Source organism: Capra hircus, chromosome 3 (assembly GCF_001704415.2).
Source record: "Capra hircus breed San Clemente chromosome 3, ASM170441v1, whole genome shotgun sequence".
Classification (NCBI taxonomy): domain Eukaryota; kingdom Metazoa; phylum Chordata; class Mammalia; order Artiodactyla; family Bovidae; genus Capra; species Capra hircus.
Window position 1 is genome coordinate 36,170,565 of NC_030810.1, and position 24,970 is coordinate 36,195,534.

The window sequence follows — 24,970 nt, forward strand, 5'->3', positions numbered from 1 at the left end:
AGCTGCGTGCTTAGCTTTCTCTTCTGTGAGATGGGGATGTCATCATAGCACATAGCTTACAGGGTTAGGAGAGGAGCAAATGAGGTGCATGAGAAGCATTCATCATAGTGCCTGGTGTCCAGTACTCAGTGACTGTGCCTCAGTATTTTTTAAAGTCTTTGTTCATGTTCTGGTTTTTTGGCCTTCAGCAATGTAGGATCTCAGCGCCCTCCCCTTTCAGGGATTGAACCCGCATCCCCTGCCATCGGAGCATCAGGGAAGTCCCCATGCATAACTATTGTAATTCGTGTTGTGCTGTTATTGATAGCATAGTGACTATGAACACGAACTACAGAACCCAGACCTTCAGGTTCAAATTCCGACTCCACCTCTCACTAGCCCTGGGACCTTGGACAAGTTACTTACTTCAGGCACTTACTTCAATTTCTTCATCTGCACCATGGAGATAATAGCAGACTTACCTCCAGGGGCTGTGAAGTAGTCAATAGCTATAAAGCATTTAGAACAGTGCCGGGGTTATATAACAAGTGCTTTCTAAAACTCGGTAGAATAAGTACCTTATTCTTTTTAGGAACCAGTGGCTTACTGTTTGCCCTCTCCTGAGATGCAGTAGGGCCTCAGTATCTGAGGATATGAAACCCGCAGATATGGAGGACCAACTGTATTCATTGAACTACAGCATTTTTAAAAGATTTGGGATTGTCAGAAGTCTTATTTTTCACCACATGGACCGAAAGAACACTGGAAGCCAGTCTGGGGGTGTACGGGGGGTTGGGGGTATGACAGTGCCGGAGCAGGGCAAGGGACAGAAATGAAGGAGACAGGCAAAAAGTAAGAGAGATGAGAAGTGGAGAGAGAGCCTAAAGGCTTTTCTGTTACAGCATTTTATGTAAAGGACTTGAACATCCTTGGATTGGCTCTTGGAACCAGTCCCCCACAGATACTGAAGGATGACTGTACTTGCAATTTTTCAAACAATCTTAGGGGAAAGGAACCCTACATGTCAGCGGCCAAGACCAATGACTATGGGCAAACGTAATACTGGAGCTTCCTGGCATCTCCCAAGTGTCCTGTGAGTGCCAGCCTTTCCTCTCTGCTGTACATCTGGCTTCACAAGACCCAAACCAGTCCCAGACCTGCTGGGAAGGTCCCCCGAGTCCTGACAACATATGACAAAGTGGCGGGAGGGAGTGGAGCGCCTGCAGAAAACAGCTGACCCAGTGGACTGGCTGCTGCCACTGGATCTATTTCCCAGCGTCTTGAAAGTTGCTGACTTCAGCCTTTCCAGAGTAAAGCACCGTCCATGGTCAGAGACAGCGCCGAGGCGAACACGCAGCACAGCCGTAAATCTGCAAGCCATATTATTTAAGAGACCTGACTTTCTTGTGTTGCGATATTAAAGCAAATCTGCCTCCTGCTCATAAATCAGCAGGGCTATTTCCGTCCTCAGCCACTCTGCTCAGCCATCTCGAGATGCACACAGCATACATTTCTCTCACTTGGGAGGTGCAGGTTGAGAAAGTAAAGGAAGATATGTATTTACACCCTCCCAAAACTCTGTCCTCATGACCCTACCTATTGCTCCTTCCCCACCCTAGGAGCTTAGACTCCCAGCATCCTCTGCTGCTGCTGCTGCTAAGTCGCTTCAGTCGTGTCCGACTCTGTACAACCCCCTAGACAGCAGCCCACCAGGCTCCCCTGTCCCTGGGATTCTCCAGACAAGAACACTGGAGTGGGTTGCCATTTCCTTCTCCAATGCATGAAAGTGAAAAGTGAAAGTGACATCACTCAGTCGTGTCTGACTCTTAGCTACCCCATGGCCTGCAGCCCACCAGGCTCCTCCGTCCGTGGGATTTTCCAGGCAAGAGTACTGGAGTGGGGTGCCATTGCCTTCTCCGCACAGCATCCTCTGGAGAGTCACAAAAAACACAGCACCACCCCCTGGATATTGACGCAGGTTACTCTCCCAGCACTCTGGGTAGATAGGGCAGGTGCAGGTCATGAATCTGAGTATCAGAGATATTAAGTGAACCTCTTGCAATCATATAGTGAATAGAAGCATACACGTGTACTAAATCTCTTCAGTCATGTCCAACTCTTTGCGACCCCATGGACTCTATGTAGCCTGTCAGGCTACTCTGTCCATACGATTCTCTAGGCAAGAATACTGGAGTTGGTACCATGCTCTCCTCCAGGGGATCTCACAAACCCAGGGATCAAACCTGCATCTCTTATATCTCCTGCATTGGCAGACAGGTTCTTTACCACTAGCACCACCCGGGAAACCTAGTGAGTGGAGGAGCCTGGGCTAACTCAAGTCTCCCAACTCCTGGTTCAGTGCTCTTTCTACAGCGTTAAATGTCTCATCATGAATCACTTCACATGCATAAAGCACAGATGTGCAGGGACTCTCCTGGGGAAAAAAGAAAATGATGTCAGTTCAAAATTGTAAATGAACGTTGATTGAGAGTCAGCTATGTGCCAAGTACTTTCCAACACATCAGCAAACCTTATCACTATACCAGACCTTTCTGGGTGGCTTCCCATCACCCAGAATACAGCCCTGGTTCTTAGCATAATAGCCAAAGGTGCCCGTGATTTTGGTTTATGCCCCAAAGCACAGGACGCTGCCTTCACTTCGTCTTTCTGTCCTCCAGGAAGTCTGTTCTGGCCCGGCTCACCTCCACGCCCTGGCTGGGCTGGGGCTCTTCCTCCACAGTCCTCCAGCACCTGAGCTTGCTCTCACTGCAGCGCTTTCCACATTCCTTCACCAGGCTCTGTTTATTTCTGACTCTTCCTCAGATTCTGAACTCCTTCAAGGCAAAGAGATTGCATAGTTCCAGGTGAGAGGGTGGGTGCACAACCAGTGTTCCTGGACCGAATCCTCACTACCATCCCGCCCAGTGTACAGAGTTATCTTCATCTGACAAGTGAGGAAATAGACATTCAGACACACTGCATGGCTGTTCGGCATCAACCTTTGGGAGGGTCCCCGGCTGGACCTAAAACTCACCCATGCCCTCGTCCCTTTCCCCTCCCTGCCTTACTCAGCCTTAGATGGTTCAACTGACTTCTCTTTTTTAATATTTATTTATGTGGCTGTGCTGGGTCCTAATTGTGGCATACAGGATCCTTGGTCTTTGTTGCAGCATACAGGATCTTTAATTGAAGCATCCAGCATCTTTTTTTTTTTTTTTTTTAAGTTGTGGCATGTGAAGTCTTAGTGGCAGGATATGGGATCTAGTTCCCTGACCTGGGATCAAACCCAGGACCCCTGTGTTGGGAGTGAAGAGTTTTAGCCACTGGACCACCAGGGATGTCCTGCTTCAATTGATTTCTGCTTTTCCATCCAGAGTTAGTACACAGAACAAGCCCTGTCGTTCAGTGCTATCAAGAAAGCATGTGTCCTGTCTTCTCCCTCCTCCAGTCAGCATGGCTCCACTATCCCTTGGGAAAAGACCCTCATGGGTCACCTTGGAAGGAGTGTTGTCCTGTGGCCTTCCACAGAGGGCTGACCAGGACCCATGGGTGAAACTCAGAGGGTAGAATATTCACGTGAGTTCACAAACTCGGAGCGCTCACTCTGGGTCAAGCATTTCTCAATAACTAGATCTGTCAGAAAGGAGAAGAGACTATTGATCGTGGCTGGAGGGGGCACCTAGAGGCAGAATGAACTCTTGGCAGCAATGTTACAAGCAGAGACAGAAGCATTTGCTGTGGGTGGGAGTGATCTGACATGACTCCCATAATCTCTGAATGTGGAACCCTGGGCCCATAGGCCTGGGGTCCCTCTCAACCCCAGTCCCTCCCCAGCTCTTCCAAACACTGTAAAAGCCAAGGCTTAGGAAATGTAACTAAACTAATTTTATGAAAGATTCTAAAATGTTCTTTAAGTATGGCTCTAAATGATTTTGTTTCCAATGCTTCCTGGCAGAAAAATATTACCCCTGCATTTCAGTGCAGAGGAAATAAGCAGGCTGCATTTGGCCGAATTCATTTATTTAAGTTATTTCCTAAAATGAGTGTAATTTGGAAATCACTCGTATTATTTTCTCCCAGTACAGGTTAATGCCTTATCCGTGGCCTCTGGAAGGGACACTTCTCGCAAAGAGAGTTATTAGTTTTTTATTTAGAATGTACTGTATGGGTGATTTGTGGGTGTAACAAACCTGAATAATTTAAAGTAGCCTTTATTTGCTGAGAACTGCAGTTTTGGTGGGTTTTTTTTTAAAGTAGATTTTAAATCTTTAAACTTCCTGAGATTAAGAGAGATCGGCCAGGGGATTTATTTGTAGCAGGAATTTCTTTTTCTTATGCTTGCGTCTTTCCCAGCACCCATTCTTCTCTCCTGCCTCCATCTAGAATCATGTAATGTCAGCGATAAAGGAGATAGTAGATGGCCATCTTTTAGAGCGGTAGGTTTCAGACTTCTTTTATGGCCAAATCCTTTATGCAAAGAAAAATTTTAGCCCCTCTAGCAATAAAACAGGAAAACCAGAGCTGCTCTGGCAGGGCTTGGGAGTGGGAATCATCCTTCTCAGCTGACCAGTCCATCTTCATGCCAAGACTCACAGAACTCCTGGAAACACACCTTGAAAACCAAGACCACTCATTTCACAGTAAGAGAACAGAGACCAGATGGTAGGGAATGACTTATCCAAGGTCACTCAGCAAGGACAAGGCAGAATCAGAATTAAAACAATGTCTCCCATTTCCTGGTAGCTCAGATGGTAAAGAATCTGCCTGCAATGCAGGAGATCCAGGTTCCACCCCTGGGTGGGAAAGATCCCCGAGAAGCAAATGACAATCCACCCCAGTATCCTTGCCTAGAGAATCCCATGGACAGACCATGGGGTCGCAAAGAGTCAGACAACTGAGCAACTAACACCTGCTTGCTTCCCCTGACCCAGCTTATGTGCATCCCATCAGACCCAGCTGCCTCCTGCACTAGGCTTTGCTGTTTACACATAGATCTGTCAACCATCTTTCAAATTCCCATCTCTTGGTGAGAGTGATAAGAAGCTTCTCAGCACAGGAGCACAGCACAGAATCACACTCGTGCATGTCAGCAGCAGCAGCCATAAAGGTGGTCCCAGGCCACATCCTCCTGATGTGTGCACTCAGCAGCCGTCCTCTGCCTCCAGCAAGGCTTGGTGGCTCATCATTTCTAAGCAGGGCACGTTTTTCTGCGGTCCTCTTTCCAAAGAGCACATAGTGACAGCAGCCGGGAATGCAGAGTCAGCAGAAAGGGAGCCGCTTTGCCTGCAAAGGCCCCATAGCGACCCAACACCCTTGGCCCCTTTTCCTCATACCTGGAAACCCAGACCTTTTTCCTGGCGTCTGGGGCACCCTGTGCCAGCCAACACCCACCGAAGACCTCATCTCAGCCCCATACCCAACACAGATTCCGTATGAACAAGGGCAATTTTTGTTTGCCTTTCTGCTTTTTATTTCTAAGGAGAAAAGCATCTTGCTACGTAACAGGTCTTTTGTTCTGCCAAGGACCTTGGCGAGTATAGGCGTGAATTTAGCAGGTAAAGGCTTCAGGGAGTTTAGCTCCACTGCATGAAGGAAGGGACAAGTTCATGTTGCCTGCTAGAGATGCAGGAGAGGACAGGAGAGGGACGGAGTGGGCCTGGGGGGCTGGGAGCAGCTGGAATCTGGTCCACCTGGCAAGGAGCTGGAGTCCAGTCTGCCACGTGGACTAGAGGGATTTTAAAAGCAAAAATCTCTAACGTGAAATTTCAAGTTATCTGCGCTGCTGCAGTCAAAATCCCTCCCCTTCTTCCGCTTTCGGGAAGCCTTCTCTAAACTCACATGCCTTGTTGTAAGTGGCTTTCCTGGAGGAAATCAGGAGAATGAACTGAGTTCATATCTCAGTTGGTGAGGCAGAGAAACAGACATGTGAGTGGAACGGTGAGAAAATCCCTAAAGGCAGTGATTGAATTAAAACTGGAACTCAAACCCAGAGCTGATCACCAAAACAGAAGGCTCTGGGCCATGCTTCATCATCTTGGGGAGAATTTACTACTTACACACTCCATGAAATGGGCTTCTGAGTCTGTCTTGTTTTCGTTTTAATTCCTGGGAAGATACCATCTGATGTTCAATTTATATGTCAGGCAGCCGGCACATCTAACACTGTAGAAACAGATTTTGCCTGTGCTGTCAGGGCACCTGGTAAGTTAAGATACAGTAACAGTTGTTAATTCAAGCAGGTAACATTTGCTGACTCTAGCTGAGAGTAACTTTCTTTCTCTCTGCTTGGTGTATTTGTCCTTGCCTGGGTTTAAATACTACCAGAAATCCTTTAGTCCCACCTCCACAGGCTCTCACAGAGTCACGTGAGATTAGTGCAGTCATGAGGCTGAGGGAGAATGATTGCTTCATTCCAAAGCAAAAAGCATAAAAGAGAAAAAAAAACAAAAACAAAAAAAGGCATAAAAGAGGTTCACAGAGTATTTAGCCTTTGCTCTTACTAGTGATCGAGAACAATAAGACAAGCATTCTCACTCTTCAAAAACGGTCATCTGAGGTGCTGGAAAGTCCTAGAGACAGACACAGATCACGGCTGAGTGTGAATAAGTTAGATCGGATCTGAAAGGTAAGGGAGAATTTGAGGATACCCAGGAATTTGGGGAAACAGAGAAAGGACCTTGGTGTTCATTTCCAATGTCCTTCAAGTTGGGAGAGAAAAGTCTCCTATGGGGAGAAAACCTCAGAATAGAGGTGGAGAGAGGCTAAGCAAATGGCTGGGATGAGGGTCAGGGAGGGACATTTTCTCTGGGAAGATCAAAGAAATGAGCATGTTTAACCAAGCAGGTAGGTTCTCAAAGTGTGGCTACTTTGGAGCATCCCCAACTTTAATCCTTTGCATCACAAGGTTTCTCCAATAGGAATCCAGTTTCCCTTCCCACTAAACCACATCCCTGACTTGCCATGAGCAGCCCAGGGCCAAGACTAGAGTACTAGCTTAGACCCCAGAGGTTTGGATTTCAGCCTCAACTCTGGCCTTCTTGGATTTTAAGTCAGCTACCCAAGCATCAGCTGGGGCATTATTAAATCATGAGGTGTCAAGTGCTTTCTATTTCAAGGAGCAGAACACTTTCTTCAAATAAAATCTTATTCAGTAGCTCAATATACAAGAGATCAAAGCAGAGTTGTCTAGAAGAGAGTGAAGGTGACTGTGGCCCTCCCTAAGGGGCCCTCAGGCACACAGTGCTGTGGACATACACTTCACCTAGCAGGTCATGGGGAAGGTGCCCCTGGACTGTGCAGTGGAGCAGTACTAACTTTAAAGCTCCACAGAACACAGTTCAGGCAATCACAGGACAACCTAATCCCCTTCCAGTTCCCACAGACTATGGGGGTACACTTTCTCCAAAATAGATCAGTCACAGGGCTAACCCCAGTTCTTTGTCTTTGTCCCAACTCAGCCTGCTTGTACCCCAGGAGACTGGAGGCTGGGGAATTAGAGATGATAAAGGAGGAGAAAGGACCAAAGTGGAGAGAAAAAAAAAAAAAACAGTGCCCACTTAAGCATAGGTGTATATGAAAAGTGAAAGTGAAATCGCTCAGCTATGTCCGACTCTTTGTGACCCCATGGACAGTAGCCTGCCAGACTCCTCTGTCCATGGAATTCTCTAGGCAAGAATCCTGGAATGGGTTGCCATTCTCTTCTCCAGGGGATCTTCCTGACCCAGGAACCAAACCTGGGTTTCCCACATTGCGAGCGGATTCTTTACCTTCTGAACCACAAGACCTCCATCTAACTGTCAGTTCAGTTCAGTCGTTCAGTCGTGTCTGACTCTTTGCGACACCATGAATCGCAGCATGCCAGGCCTCCCTGTCCATCACCAACTCCCAGAGTTCACTCAGACTCACGTCCATCAAGTCAGTGATGCCATCCAGCCATCTCATCCTCTGTCATCCCCTTCTCCTCCTGCCCCCAATCCCTCCCAGCATCACAGTCTTTTCCAATGAGTCAACTCTTCCCATGAGGTGGCCAAAGTACTGGAGTTTCAGCTTTAGCATCATTCCTTCCAAAGAAATCCCAGGGCTGATCTCCTTCAGAATGGACTGGTTGGATCTCCTTGCAGCCCAAGGGACTCTCAGGAGTCTTCTCCGACACCAGCACCACAGTTCAAAAGCATCAATTCTTCGGCGCTCAACCTTCTTCATAGTCCAACTCTCACATCCATACATGACCACTGGAAAAACCACAGCCTTGACTAGACGGACCTTAGTCGGCAAAGTAATGTCTCTGGTTTTGAATATGCTATCTAGGTTGGTCATAACTTTTCTTCCAAGGAGTAAGCATCTTTTAATTTCATGGCTGCAGTCACCATCTGCAGTGATTTTGGAGCCCCCCAAAATAAAGTCTGACACTGTTTCCTCTGTTCCCCCATCTATTTCCCATGAAGTGATGGGACCGGATGCCATGATCTTCGTTTTCTGAATGTTGAGCTTTAAGCCAACTTTTTCACTCTCCTCTTTCACTTTCATCAAGAGGCTGTAAAGCACACTGAAGAAGGAAGTTGCTGTTATGAATAGAGTGAATCTTGAACCAGAGTCTCAGCCAGTTCTGTCACTTCCTAGCTGTGCAACCTCTGACAACTTATCTGTGAGATGGGAGAGAAATGAATGCCTGCCATACAAGTCTGTTTTGAGGAACAGAAGAGAAATATGTGTTAAAATACATGTAAATTATGACATGTATATAATTTAAGATATTATTGTTGCCTTATTAGTTTAACCCCTTTGTAGGCTTCTCTTGCCTGCAATGCAGGAGCCACAGGAGACTTGGGTTCAGTCTGTAGGTCGGGCAGGTTCCCTGGAGGAGGGCATAGCAACCCACTCCAGTATTCTTGCCTGGGAAATCCCACGGTCAGAGGAGCCTGGTGGGCTGCAGTCCATGGGGTCGCGAAGAGTCAGATACGACTGAGAGACTTCACTTTCACTTTTCACTTGCGTGCATTGGAGAAGGAAATGGCAACCCATTCCAGTATTCTTGCCTGGGAAATCCCATGCTCAGAGGAGCCTAGCAGGCTACAGTCCATGGGGCTGCAAAAAGTTGGACACAACTGAAGCAACTTCGTGCACCCAGCACCTTTTTAGCTGTGCTGGAGATTTTAGCCCAATCCTTTATACCGCTGAATCTCTAACTGTGATTCAGTTGATGTTTTAGGAATTCTGCAAATAATGGAATCACATTTCAATTTTGTAATAAATTTGAATATTTTTAAACTGTGATTCAGTGTTAGAAAAGAAAATTACAAGATGCCCGGAGAACATTCATGGGCTTGAGATTGGTGGAGCGAGGAAGGCTTACTGAATAAAGTTATGTTTGGGAGTTAAAGGATGCGGAAGTGTGGGCAGGCCAAGGGAACAACATGAATGGAGATCCTACAACAGGAAAAAAGCATGGGGTAGTTAATGAAGTGAAAGGGGGAATTCCCTGGTGCTCTGGTGTTAAGGACATTGTACTTCCCTTTCTGGGGGCATGGGTTTGATCCCTGGTGGGGGAACTAAGATCCCGCAAGCCATGCAAAATGGCCAATAAATAAATAAATATAATTTAAAAATACAGAACTGGAAGAAAGAAGGCCAGTGTGGCTGGTGGGAAAGGACAGTGGTGAGAGTCGTGAGATGAGGCTAGTGAGGGGAGGTAAGCAGGGGCCAGACCAAGCTTGTATGAGCAAGCTAAATCTTATATAGAGTTCATAAAAAAGCTTATAATTTTTCCTTTTATCTTTGGCTGTGCTGGGTCTTCACTGCTGCACAGGCTTCTCCCTAGTTAGAGTGGCTCCTCTTGAATTGCGGTGCACAGGCTTCTCACTGTTGCAGAGCACAGGCCCTGGGGCGAGCAGGCTCCAGTCGTTCGGCTCCCAGGCTCTAAAGCACAGGCTCCACAGTTGCGGCACGTGGGCTTAACTGCTCTGCGGCATGTGAGATCTTCCCAGACCAGGAATCGAACCTGTATCTCCTGCATCGGCAGGCAGATTCTTTACCACTAAGCCACCAGGGAAGGCAGGATTCAGAAAATTTTGCTCATTTTTTTTTTCTCATTACCAGATGTATTTTCATTTGGACACTCATCAGGATAAGAAATAAAAATATCAAGACGCTGAAGCACACTGGCCAGCCTGCCTAAGAACGGTCACAGAGCAGGGATTATAGCTGAATAATGCAGAACCTCAGGACAAGACAAGGACCCAGCACACCAGGAAGCGGCTGAAACCCTAGTTACATGAATGAATGACCGAAAGAATAAACAAACGACCTGCAGTTTAACCATTCATTTATCAACAGTTCTGCTCAAAGAACTGGAAACTAATTCATTAGATCCTCAGCTGGGGCTTAGACCTTCACCCACTAAGAACGACCCACCCCATCCCATTCTCCACAGCAGAAACTAGATTCCTAGACTTTAGTTTTTGTGTTAACTTGATGCAAACACCCATAAAATCTTCCTAAATCATAAGAGGCTTTTTAAAAGCACGTCGTCTAAAGCCTTCAGCCTCCCCTCTCAGATCCCATACCTGAATCTCTTTTCTCTCCCTACCTACAGATCTCTGTTCTCTTCTAACAGCTCCTCCTGCTGTGGGCATCTTTTTGCCCCTCAAACAACTGTAAATGTGAAAATGATTCTTCTGAAAGCCAAAACCTATCTCCCTGAAGCATTCATTCATGATTTTATTTCTTCTGCTCTTTGAGGCTATACAGATTAAAGCTACCTCCTTTTTCAAATAAGAGCCTCTCATAAATGTCTTTCCTCCATCTGTTCCATAGAAATCATGTTTCCGTTTTAGATCAGAAAAGCAAAGTTCTGTGCCCAGTAAAGATTCTAACCTAACAGGGTCGTGGGCACAAAACACAGCACTTGTAGGTGGTGTCCCCATGTCCTTGTTACGTGCTTTGGCTCTTCATATGGGGAGTTCAGGAAGATAAACATCAGGGCCTTTGGCAACTAGGGCTAAGGTTTGAGCTCAATTTGAAGTCTCCTGTGAAATATGTTGGTGGCTTGAACTCTGACACTTGTGAGTATTAGCTCACACAGTAAAACTATCATGACTAATTCAGCCCAACTGGAGGAAGTTATTGGCGGGATGCAGGGTAGCTGGGGTGACTTAAGACATTGCTTTTTGAGAAAGGAAACTTGCATGAATGAAGACTGAATGATTTGTTAACCCCCAGAGAAGGTGTTACATATAGGTCAAACCTGAGTTCATTGCTAGGGCAGCTGTGCTAAAGGGCTCTGGCTATAAATTCACCTTATTTCAGCATTTATAACAATGGGTTTAAGAACTTCGAAAAGTGTCCAGAATAATTTAATAAAGCTTATTTTTGTTATATGGGTCTACTTGAAATAAGGCCATGATCTTTATCTCTTTTTTTTTATGACTAACCACTACACAGAACAATTCCTTGCCTTTATGGTCAGAAGTAAGATCCTGCTCATTCTCTCAAGTGGACATTCATGGGGCAAGGGAAGGAATTCCATGACCCCTGGAAGGTTTTGGTCAGCAGTGTAGCACACCATGGCAGTAATCTCTGGGCCACCATTTGGCTTACTGAATCCTCTTGACTTTAATTGAAACCCAGATGTAATCTTTTATAGCTCAATGACTTTTTTCTCCCAGGCACTCTGATGAAATATAAACAGTTCCCTAGTATCCAGTGAAAATAGTTTCTATTCCTCTTTCCTGTTTCTAATTAATTGTTGAGCAATTAGATTGAACCTTGATCTGTAGCAGTCACTATAAAATTGTACCACTGCAGAGAGTCTTAATAATCATAGGCATCACCATAAAAGTAAGATGTTCTGGAGGAAAAAAAAGAGGAAAAATATTTTGAGGGCCTTAATTCATTCAATTAAAAATATAATAATATTTTAACCTAAAAGAATATCTATTGCCTGAACTAACGAGGTCTTTCAGCACCCTGGTGAATGAGACAGATACAGAAAGATAATGGGAAAATGCTGAGTTTAAGTGACTAGCTGGTGGCTGACACGATGGAAAACCATGGCAGAACTCAGCAGGGGACCCCTCCTGCTAACCATCATAGACCAGAGCCAATAGTCACAATCTAAATTAAACACCCCTAAGCCCAAGAGAGTCGCAGAGATGTCACGATCATACTGGAAAAATTACAACCGAGGCTTGCCTCAAAATTCCAAACGTGCATCAGAGGAAAAGCATACTGTTCCCCCACCCCACTCCGATTTCCTCCCTTGGAAAAATGACGGCAGTGCCATTTCTAATTCAGTGTTATGCTGGGAAGGTTGCAAATTAATTACAATTATGCCTTCTTTGTGCCAAGTGATAATTTACTGCAATTAATTATCAAAAGATCTACTGCTGTCAATTATGATACTTGCTCTTGAGGGGGGAGGAGCTATTTGTGAGCCTCTGAAATCTGTAAGCAAGTTATGTTTTGCCCTTTTTCTTTTCCATTTCCAATTAAGCTATTATAATTTGTTTTCATTATGCCAAACACAATGGAAAAACTAACAGTGTTACTCTAACCTTTTTCTTAATCTAAACATTATCTAGACTTTCATTGAGTCAACATGCCTATTGTTACACCTGCAAGTCGTACATGGAGGGAGGCATACTTCAGAATTAATGAGCGCAGCTGCGGTCTCTCTTACATTCAGCACTTGTAAAATAGACCTCTTTAAAGTGCCATTATCACAATATTGATAGAGTTATTTATAGCATTGCAAACGCTCCCAGTCATAACAGAGGACTTGTTATCCACAGCGAGTTCATGCTGCTGTCATCCCCTGGCCTCGATCCAGAGCTGGGGAGCAAGCACCAGGTGGACCATCTTTCAAAAATGAGCTCTAAAAGACGTCCAAAAAACTTGTCCTTAAAGTGAATCTGATCACCAACAGTGGTTCCAGTGACAGAATGACTACCTGTAGGAAACATAGTAAGTGGGCCAGAGCCCCCACATGTAAGATATGGCACCTATAACCCAACCCAGCGCAGTTCTGCAGGGAAATGGGAAACCCAAGGTACAAGGCTTGCGCCATTTCTTCATAAATCAAAGAGGTGCCCGTGCAGGAGGGCAGTGTTGGAAGAAACTGTCCATTTCCACACCCTTGCTTGCGCTCCTCCATTCCACAGTGGATGATCACCCTTTCTTTTCTGTGAACGAACCTCCTTATTTGCATCTTCTCCCCATAAAATTTGAGTGCTTTGTGGATTAAGCATACACCTTATTTGTGTCCTGATTAGCCCAGTGGGAAAGTACTATACTCTGTAATTATCACCCTGTAAATTTATTTGAGGCTCCTTTGTCAGGCACTGAACCCTGTGTCAAGCACAGTATAGGCTCTGTAAAGCAGTACAGGTCCTAGATAAGTCATCATTTCTTCTCTAAAGAATGTCATAGTCTGGGACAAGGGTCCTTTACCTTTCTTTGAAGTTATAAGATCCTTCGTTAATCTGCGGAAGTAAACACTTCAGGATCTGTCTGTAGAGAAAGCAAGATGTCACTCAAAGAGGGCCAGGGCTCTTATAACAGAGGCTGCCTCAGAAGCCACCTGTCAGCGCAAGGTAGAAGACACTGAATTCGTATATCCAGACCTTTTTACAAGAGTTGAAGATCCCCTCCAGATGTCCTTGGATGCGTGTGGAGGGACTGAGGCAGCGGACCGGCAGTGACTTACAAGGCCTCTATAAAGTAAGTGACTGTCTGCCAGAGGCCCTCTGAGAAAGCGACAAGCTTCTCTGCAACAGATGGCCTGATTCCCTATCACCTTCCAGGGTGCCTGTGAGGGTGAGAAATCTCTAGGTCATGCACCTAATTGTAGGGAGTCACAGCCTTATAAAGCCCATTCAGGGACCACCCCCACTCTCACTCCCTGCCTCACTCCATCCTGTGAGTAGTGGCAATGAATTACAAGAATTATATGCTGGTTGGGCAAGGGCATGCTTTGCCTGGGAAAAAGACTATCAGCCTTCCTCCCAGAAGCACATTCTCCCTAAACAGGTTGGCCTGGCTTGCTCAAATAGTGAGGGCCAGGCAATTATCCCATATTTTTGTAAGTTTATGTTTGGACAAGTAGATTTTATTTCTTTTTCCTATCTGTATTCTGATTGAATCCACCTCCCCCACCCCACCCACACGCTAGACTCTCTCCTTGCTGGCGGTGAAGACGAGCACGTGTTGATCAAATCTGTCAAGCGAATAGGTCAGCCCCTCTGCCAGCCTCCACCACAGAGCCCTGGATGACAGAAACCCAGCTGAGAGGGAGAGATAAGCCTTAATGCATAATCTTCCCCACCCATCCACATCTGAGTTTGCAAATAGACATTCAGAAGTGACCCTGGCTCCCAGGGTTTCGCCGTGCTCTGTTCTCGCCAGCCAAACCCTGCCCTGAGCTCCATTCACAGACACCCGTCTCTCACATGCATGGGCACACTAAAGGGAGACGGGTCACATGGCCATCCCGTGGGAGTAGCCTGTCACTCATCTTGGGGCACAAGACCAAGCTATCACATAGCTCGCAGAGACCTTTCCCTCTGAATCCCATCACCTGCATTTATTGCTCCTAAAGGGAATTTTTCCCTTTGCACCGAGTAGGTGGAGATGGCTGCTTCGTGCACCCTGGGTACACTACGTTCACAAAGCGCTTCTCTGAGAGGCAGCCCCTGTCACAGTAAGAGCCTGGCAAGGTGGGGACCCCAAGATGCTAATCCTAGCTCCACTGTATTATAGTCACTTTTCTCTTCTAGTCTTCACTTCCTCGTCAGCAAAAGGAAGGACTCAGCCTAAACGAGAGGTTGCAACCTCAACCACCCTCTAGGACCAAGAAGGCCACATAGATGTCAGTAGCTGCCAACAGGTGGTGTTCAGAGCCATGGTGAGCACAGAAAGCCTGCTCCCCCGTAAAGGCAGTTTTTTTCTTTTCTAAAATTGATAAATGCACTTGAACAGCAAAACATGTCTGCATTCGAAATTTGTCCTATGACTGCAAGTTGTGAGCGCGGGCTGTTGCTCACAGCCAAAGCAAAATGATACTATTGGTATTTCACAACTTGTTTTATTTAGTGGATCTCAGAAGTATTTAAGATATTTTAAATAGAATCAGTGAAATTAAATAGATTTCAAATATGAAATTTTAGGGACTTCCCTGGTGATCCAGTGGTTAAGACTTCGCCTTCAATGCAGGAGGTGGAGGTTCAATCCATGGTCAGGCAGCCAAGATCCCACATGCTTCGAGGCCAAAAAACCAAAACATAAAACAGAAGCAATATTGTAACAAATTCAGCAAAGACTTTTAAAATGGTCCACGTTGAAAAAAAAATTGTTTTAATTAAGAAATTTTAGCTGGATCTTCCTTGGCCATTACTGGTTCTGTTGCTGTCTTTGACATTAGTCCCTTCTGCCTGGGGCAGCTTAGAGCAACTGTGGGTGATGCAGTCAGTCCAGGTGGGCTCCAAAGTCCCCTGCAGGGTCTAGCCCCTAAACGCAGCCCTTAGGACCACTGCTACTCCGGGCAGCTCTTCTGCTCTGTCCACGAGCTCCTAAGTGCAGCACTTCTTCTCTCTCCCCCATCTGCCAGGAGAAATGACCCTGCCTGCAGCCCACCCTTCCTCTTCTCATGTAGGACAGGCGGTAGGCAGAGGGGCAGAGTTCCACGCAAAGCTAGCTATCCTGAGGAAAAATTGTTGGTGATGCCACTCACGTTCTCCCCGTCGCCTGTGGAGCCACTGTGCCCGTGTGGAGGAAAGAAGGACGCGCCCTTGCTCCATGCTCCTCTGGCTGCACCTGTGCTTACCTCTGTCACTACACTTTTCTGCTGTATCACTTTTTTTATATCATTCACATGTCTGTTTCTCCCACTAAATCTGTAAGGTCCTTGAAGGTATTTTTGTGTCCCCAGTTTCTAGCATAGTGTCTGACATACAGCAGATTCCATACATTTTTTACATTATTCCTTACTTCTTATTTATTGCAAGGATGTTGAATTTATATAAACAAAATAAAGAAGATAGGGCATTCTGGGCTTGGGGGAGCATAAGCATAATAAACATAATCTATCATTATTTGTGTTTCTTCAGAATGTCTGCCTTTTCTACTCCATGGCCCTGCTGGTGCCTAGGGCAACCCCTGACATATAGTATGTGCTGAATTAATATTGTCTAAATGAATGAATGAATGAAGGGAGAAAAGCCATTTTGCACAATTTCTATTTCCATCAGCCTTCCTGGGAAAATTGCTTTTCTTCCTTGCTTTCTTGAAGTCACATACCAGACTCTCCCCTCTTAAGCCATGTGTTGATAATTTATATCTTTGCATTGGTTGAGGGTCTTGAAATCTTGAAAGAAAACCCTATACAGAGCTCATGTTCATACACGATAAACCAGACTGACAGTTAAATCAGAAAGTCTGTTTCATAATTTAATTAAACTCCCTTAAATGTAGACATTAGTCAAGGACAACTTTATTGATTGAGTCTAATTGCATATATTTTCTTATACTTTTACTGAAGCCTATTTTTCAAGTCACTTGAAAGACTACTCCCATTTTTGAAAGAGGATACGACAAAGTGAGGTTTTAATTCATTACCTTTTGGACATACTGTCATTCCCTGGCTAGCACCAATCCGTTACAGAATGTGATGGTGCAATTACTTATAGGCCTCTCAATCCACCCTTTTACAAGTCTTAGTTACTAGAAAATTCTGAAGATCTGTCTGACTTTCATTCATTTAATCAGTCAATCAGTCATTGGACAAACATTTATTAAATCTCAGTTATGTGCTAGAAATACAGAGATGAATGATGCTCAAAACTGCTCTCCAAGAACACCCAGTTTGATAGAGGAGGTTGATAAATAAATAGTTAATTTACCGTAATATGCACAGTGGACTAAGTGATCTGTATAAGGCACCAGGTACCCCAGAGAAGGATGGGGTGACTCATGAGGCAGAGGTCAGGGAAGGCTTCACAGAGTCATGTGTGACCTGGGTTACATTAAATTTATATAATAAAGGGAGTAGCAGTGCTTTAGACAAATCAAGTGGGGTAAGGACATTCCAGGCAATGTCTCCACTAGAGCAGACACATCCACAAGAGGAAGTAAGGAGCAACTAAAGCGCTGAATGCCTGAGGTGGACGAGCAGCAGGTCACCCTAGAGAAGGAGCTGAGGGTCAGGATGAAAAGTTTTTCTGAAGACTGGGGGCATGATCAGCTTGACATTGTGGAAGATGGCCCTAAGCAGTTGCATAGAAAATAAACCACAGAACAGTAGGTTTCATGCTTCTAGCTGAAGTCACCCTGTCCAGCACCTCCTTCCCCAGATTTCTATGGACCAGCAGTGAGAATCCATCCCTTGCCTTTTCTGAGAGGTTACCTATAGCGCTTGGTTCCTGGTCCCTTTCTCCATCTTCAAGGCCAGCAGCGCTGCTTGTGTCTGATTGTACTTTCATCCTCATATCTTCTCTGACTCTCCTCTTCAGCCTCCCACGTCCACTTTTAAGGGCTTTATTGGATCTACCTGGATAATCTAGGATCATCTTCCCATCTTAAAGTCAGCTGATTATCAACCTTAAATCCCCCTTGCCATGTCAGGTGACCTATTCACAAGTTTCAAGGACTGTGCTATGGGCATCTTCGAGGGGCCATTATTTTGCCATTACAAGGAGGAAGCAGACAGAATGAGACAGGCTTGCAACATTTGTGAGGAGGAAAGCACCTAGTGTGATGGAAGGAGCCCTTTCCACTGTGGCTTTGAAGTCAGAGACCTATGTTACATCAACAACTCATCCACATGCTCACCCATGAATTAGAACAATTCAGTTGATATTTCTGAGTCTCAGTACCTTCATCTATCAAGTGAGGATAACCATAACTACCTCCCAGGAAAACTGAGGGAATAAAACGTTCTTTAAAATTAAGGAAGCAGTGCTTAGCCAAGAGTAAGTACTCAGAAAATGAGGAGGAAGAGTAAAAAATTGGTTCCAGCTAAACTATTAGGAGCTAGCAGAGGAGTAAAAAGAAGACAGGGCTGGACAAGGAAGCAGAATCCATACCATAAAGAGCCTAAAACGCCAGAGTTTGCCTATGAAATGCTATCAAAGACGCTGGCTAGAACAACAATGAATGGCCAGAATATTCACCAAGCAAACAAGAGTGTCAGATGAATTAGAATGAGTAGCTTTGGCATGAAGAGTCCCTCAGGACATGTAGGCTAGGCTCCCGCACAGCTAGATATCATATTTTAAGCCAATAAGCAGAAAAGAAATCCCCCATTCTGCTGCTGCCCATGGTGAACAGCGTGTTGCCCTCTAAGTGCTCAGTTCATGTTCACACATAATTTTAAGTCTGCCTTAACCTCAGATTCATAGATTTCCAATTTACCCAACATCTGGAACTCCAAGGACACTGGAAAAGCCACTCTGGGAGCCAGCCATTTAGACAGTGGTGCCTCAATAAGCATTTGTTGATCAAAAACTGCTAACATAGGAGAAAGAATATTTGGAAGCCAAAACCAGGTCTTTTGAAGTGGAACAGAATTTGAAAAGTTTGAACTGTGACATATTGAAAAACATACTTTGCAAGTGAACTCTTGGGGAAAATTATCATCTAAGGTCAGCAAAAACATCCAAGGGAGAAAAAAGAGAATCTAGAATATTTGTGCATGTGAAGGGAACATTTTAGACTTCTTTTCCTTTTTGTCCAAATCATATGCATACACACACACACAACCTGGGGCAATGCCTAATTGCAATCATCAAGCAGTAACTTTGAACATTCAGGAAGATTCTTCTAAGTTCCTATGACTATTATACCACCAGCTATCCTTAACTAATATTTGTTAATTAGCAATAAGAATTTGTTTTGCACAATTTTTCTGCAATTGACAATATACTTCATCTGGCTTTTCTAGTTGATCAGCTAGTCAGGTAGTTCTACATAAATTGCTTTACTTATGATAATAAAAATAATATTTTTGAATGGCTGTTTTCCTCTTGATTATAGGCTAACAAATGAACACTGTGCTTACCACACTGATCTCTGCCAATAATATGAATCATTTTAGGGCAGGTGTAGTGAGTTCCAAATGCGTCAACTTTACTTCCTGGTTTAGAATACTTGTCAGAGCATTCATCATAGACCAATGTCACCATATCTCCAGAAGTGTCCTTTTAAAATATAGACTTGTTCAGGGGCACTAGTGGTAAAAAACAAAACAAACAAACAAATAAACAAAATCTGCCAGTGCAGGAGACACAAGAGAAGTGGGTTTGATCCCTGGGTTGGGAAGATCGATCCTCTGGAGGCAATCCAATCCAGTATTCTTGCCTAGAGAATCCCTTGGACAGAGTCTGGCAGGCTATAGTCCATGGCGTGACAAAGAGGCGGACATGACTGAAGTGACTTAGCATGCAGCGTGCACGCAGGCCAAGTGAAGCAGAACTAATATTTGCAGAACTCCTCTCTAAGCTTTTTCATGGACATTAGCTCACTTAGTCCCCACAGCAACCCTGTGGTGAGCAATTATGAGTCCCATTTTATAGATGAGAGGGTGAACCTCAGAGTTTAATATCTTGCCAAAGGTCTTTCCACCAGTAAGTGGCAAAACTAGGATTTAGACCCGGTTTTCTCAGCCAGCTTTTCTTCCAGCTGCCAAGACAACTGGAAAGTTGCAGCAAAAGTCACTGGTGAACCAGGACAGATGCTGAAACCTATAGGAAGAGGGCTGAAAAAGAGTCACCCTCACTCTTTGACTTATGTTAAAGAAAACCTCACTTAACTAGGAATTACTAAGCTGTCCCTAAGAAGAAACCAAGAAAGAGTTCAGTCAATAAATCATCCCTGGATGGCAGTTGAAAGCAAGGCAGATAATAATAGCTGTAGTCATAATAATATTTATGACTACCTACATTCGTTTATACCTACTATATGCCAGGCGTTCTTCTAACACCTTAGAGATACAAACTCTTTTAATCTTACAACATTTCTGTGAGGTTGGTGCCACTGTCATTCCATTTTATTGATAAGGAAGTAGAAGCGCAACAAGACCACAAGGTAAGTGACAGATAAGAATCAACCCAGGCAAGTCTGGTTTCAGCACCCACAGTCTTATCCTCTAAACTTCACTGCCTCCATAAAGGCGATTCCGAGTTATATAATATCAATGAACACAGAATCACACTGATACAAGAGGGGTTTTAGCCACAGAAGTAATGATGGATACATGTTTATAAACTTTGTAATTTATAAAAGCAATTTATTCATTATCATTCATTCACTATTATCTCAATTGATTCTCTTAAAAAAGAGACTGAAAGTATATTTTTTATCCACACTGTACTGATTCTTTCATTCATTCAACAAATTTATATAAAGTGAACACTTGTCTTAAACAAGCTTTGGAGATAGAGAAGTACTCAAAAAGAATCTCATCTTTGCCTTTATAGAGTTTACAATACAGTAGACAGGATATTCTTTAGTAAATAATCATGCGAGTATGTAATTACAAATGGTGCTAAGAACTTTGCATGAAAAGTATTGGAGATTATGAGAGCATATAATAGAAGATGACCTAGGTATTCAAAGACTCACTGATAGATCTAGGCTGGAAGACATCCCTGAGGAAATTAATTTGAGCTAAATTCTAAGAACAATGGAGAATTAATTTAAATTTTATCCTGTGAGTAAAGACTTCCTCCCTATTCAAAGTAGCAAGCACTTTTCATATACCTTACTCCTCTCTAATCTTCCCTATCAATTATCATCTTCTAACAAACAATTTACTTATTTATTATGTTTCTTTTTGGTCTGAGTACCACCTCACCCCCAACAAGAATATGAGTTCTGTGGGGATGGTGAATCAGTTCCATTCCCTCAAGTCTTTGGCAAACGTGGGACCTCGATAAATATAACAAAGGAACTAGTGAAAGGGGCTTGGGGACGTCATAATCAGCAATAAAGGGGGAACATTTCTCAGTAGAATCATCCCTCTCTCAAAGGACCTGGGGTAGGAGGGTGTATCGACTTTTTTTTTTTTTTTTTTTTTTTTTGGCCATACCATACGGCAAGTGGAAATCTTAGTTTCCTGACCAGGGATTGAACCCGTGACCCCAGCAGTGGAAGCTCAGAGTCTTAATCACTGGACTGTGAGGGAAGTCTCCATATCGATTTTGAAGGAACTCAAAAAGGCCATCAGGCATGTTGAGCAAGGAAGAGAGTAGCAGAAAATGAGATGGAAAGGGAAGATTAGACCATGTTGTGAGAAAAAGGAAATTCAGAGTGAATGATTCCCCCTCACCAAAGAAAAGGAGCCATATGTGTATTTCAAGTAAGCTCTAGCCTACTTTGTCACCTCTTGGAATTCTCTCAGAGGAGCAGGAAACTACATGCTCTTCACACAATAATGACCAAGCTTAAGCAGTTGGCATGAACAATGACAAAGAATGCTCAGATTGGGAAAATAATTAATAGATGGTTAAAATATGGCCATTTAACATGCCTGAGGCAAAAAAGCTTGATGGATGTGGTTGATTTATGAGCAGCTGGATATTAATGCACGGGATGTCAAAGTGTGTGAATTTTGTAGAGTTTCCTAATTCTGCTTTGTTAGAACATAATATTTAAAAAGTGGTATCCTAGATCATTACTGTCTCAGCTAGAGATAATTGATATTGTGGCAGATAGCCAGCATTGTTGAAGGAAAGAGAATGTTTCAGGAGGCCAGCAACACCAGACATTCTAGGGCCCATGGATAGATTTCTACTTGCCTGCCCCAAGGCACCATTGACCTCTTACAGGAAGGAATCTCTTAAGGAAGTCTTCCTTAGAACAAGATGGCAGAGGGGGGGACTCCTTTATGTCCTTCCACCTGGCTCAGAAGAGAGATATTTGTGTCTTTTAATTAAAGTGCATCTTTGTCAAACTGGTGTTCTTACTGTCAAACTAGTGTTCTGACTGGAAGCTTATTTCATACAGACTCCCAGATTACGCCTAACACGTGGTAGGACTCTTGAAACCCTGTGGCACAGTATTACAGGAGGAGCTTGGGGCTTGATTCTGTCAAACAAATTAAATGTCTGCACTTCATACACTGCTGCTACTGCTGCTAAGTCACTTCAGTCATGTCCAACTCTTGCGACCCCATAGACGGCAGCCCACCAGGCTCCCCCGTCCATGGGATTTTCCAGGCAAGAGTACTGGAGTGGGGTGCCATTGCCTTCTCCAATGCATGAAAGTGAAAAGTCAAAGTGAAGTCACTCAGTCGTGTCTGACTCTTCGTGACCCCATGTACTGCAGCCCACCAGGCTCCTCCGTCCATGGAATTTTCCAGGCAAGAGTACTGGAGTGGGGTGCCATTGCCTTCTCCACTTCATACACTAACAAGGCCAAATTAAACACTTGTCAAAAGGGAGATACCTTTTAATGTGCAATGCCTGCCGCCTCCTTGACACCAGCTAGCTTTCTCAACAAATCCCAGACTGTCTTCACTGGATGCATGAAGACAGCATTTTATTTCCAAGGTAGTCGCTCTTCTATGATTTGTCTTCCCTAAAAGGATGATTCTTATTCCAGCTACTCTGAAAGTCTAGTTAGTACAAGAAAAATTTAGCCACCACAGATAATTTGTTCTCACAAATAAACATTGCCACAGGTGTAAGCTATTTATTTTGCCCAGAAGGTAATTATAGTAAATTAAATGAGACCACCATTCCACTGACCCTTCCTAGACCTTTAAGAATGGCTATTTACAAGTTGAACTATGATAACTTACTCTGTGATTCCATTCTCTGACATGGTCACTGCCAGTTCTTTGGTTGCTGTAAGCTAGAGATGTCCAGCACCTCGTTTAGATGAAAATCTAGTTAAAACCTAACATAAGCATGTCTGGCTTGGGTTTTGTCAGGCAGCTATTGACCAGGGAAGCCCTTTAAAGAAGTAGAACCTTGCTCCAAATTATTTTCTCATCTTTCCCAGTCTTTATATTCATTCTGGAATGTTACATGTTGAAAGCTAAAAGAGTCCTTGAAAGAATATTTGGCCAAGTAATTTTCAAAAAACGTTAGCTAAACAGTGGCATTAGGATTAACTGAGGTGCTTATTAAAAATACATTTTTCCAGGTTCCACCCCAGGCCTGCTTGAACAAAGACTATGGTTGTGGAACCTTGGGATCCAGGTTAGCAATAAGTCCCTCAAGGGATCTGGGGGGCTTCCCAGGTGACTCAGTGGTAAAGAATCCACCTGCCAATGCAGGAAACACAGGAACCTCAGGTTGAATCCCTGGGTCAGGAAAATCCCTTGGAGGAGGAAATGGCAACCCACTCAGTATTCTTGCCTGGAGAATGCCATGGACAGAGGAGCCTGGGGTCTGGGGGACTGCAGTCCATGGGATCACAAAGAGTCTCAGCATGCAAGAGATTTTGTTCCTTAACCACTATGTTTGGAAACCAGATTTATATTCCTCTCCTCACCCCATAATCAGACTACATAACCCTCTTAGCAGATGAAATCTTATATAGAGCAATAACAAATATTTCCCATGCACACTTAATTATTATTAGGAACAGAGAAAGGCCTCAAGTTATCAACATGATTTCACATTTTCATCCTATTATCTGAGTTGGTTAGGATACTGCATTATAAAGAAGAGTCTAGCAAGTGGGCTACAGTGGCCAGAGTTTCCAGGTGAGGTTATAGTCAACATCAAGCACCTGCTGCATCTGCTTGGAGTAGGACTTCCACAAGTAGCTGCTCTAATAGGAAATCCAAGACCATCACGGGAGAGGATCAACTCCAAGGCCATCATGGGAGGGGATCAACCAAGGTTGAATGAAGACTCAAATCAAGCACTTTTCATGCATTGAATTATTTAATCTGACAGTGACTCTCCTACACAGACCCTCCTATTATTAATACCATTTTAACAAGTGAGGAAACTAAAGCACAGAGAGGTTAAGTAACTTGCCAAGGTCACACAGCTAGTGAGTGGCTTCAGAACCAGGCAAGGTGGCTATAGAATCCACATCTTTAAACATTAAACACACTGCTTCTTCAGAAGGCTAATGATAAGGATTATGCTCTAATCAACAGAGAAATGGAACACTCACTCAGTAGGAAAGACAGCCAGAGCCTGGCTGTAGCACAGGTCAACCTACCAGTCATTAAAATAAATAAATAAACCTAAAAGCTTTTGCACAACAAAGGAAACTATAAGCAAGGTGACAAGACAACCCTCAGAATGGGAGAAAATAATACCAAATGAAACAACTGACAAAAATTAATTTCCAAAATATACAAGCAGCTCATACAACTCAATATCAGAAAATCAAACAACCCAATCAAAAAGTGGGAAAAAGACTAAACAGACATTTCTCCAAAGAAGACATTTGGATGACTAACAAACACATGAAAAGATGCTCAAAATTGCTCATTATTAGAGAAATGCAAATCAAAACTGCAATGAGGTATCACTTCACACCAGTCAGAATGGCCATCATCAAAAAGTCTGCAGACAATAAATGCTGGAGAGGGTGTAGAGAAAAGGGAACTCTCTTGCCACTATGGAAGACAGTATGGAGATTCCTTTAAAAACTAGGAATAAAACCATCATATGACCCAGCAATCCCACTCCTAAGCATATACCCTGAGGAAACCAAAATTGAAAAAGACACATGTATCCCATTGTTCACTGCAGCGCTATTTACAATAGCTAGAACATGGAAGCAACCTAGATGTCCACTGACAGATGAATGGATAAAGAAATTGTGGTACATATACACGATGGAATATCACTCAGCTATAAAAATAGAAATGCACTTGAGTCAGTTCTAATGAGGTGGATGAACCTATAACCTATTATACTGAGTGAAGTAAGTCAGAAGAGAAAGATAAATATCGTATTCTAACACATATATATGGAATCTAGAAAAATGGTACTGAAGAATTTATTTAACAGGGCAACAGTGGAGAAACAGA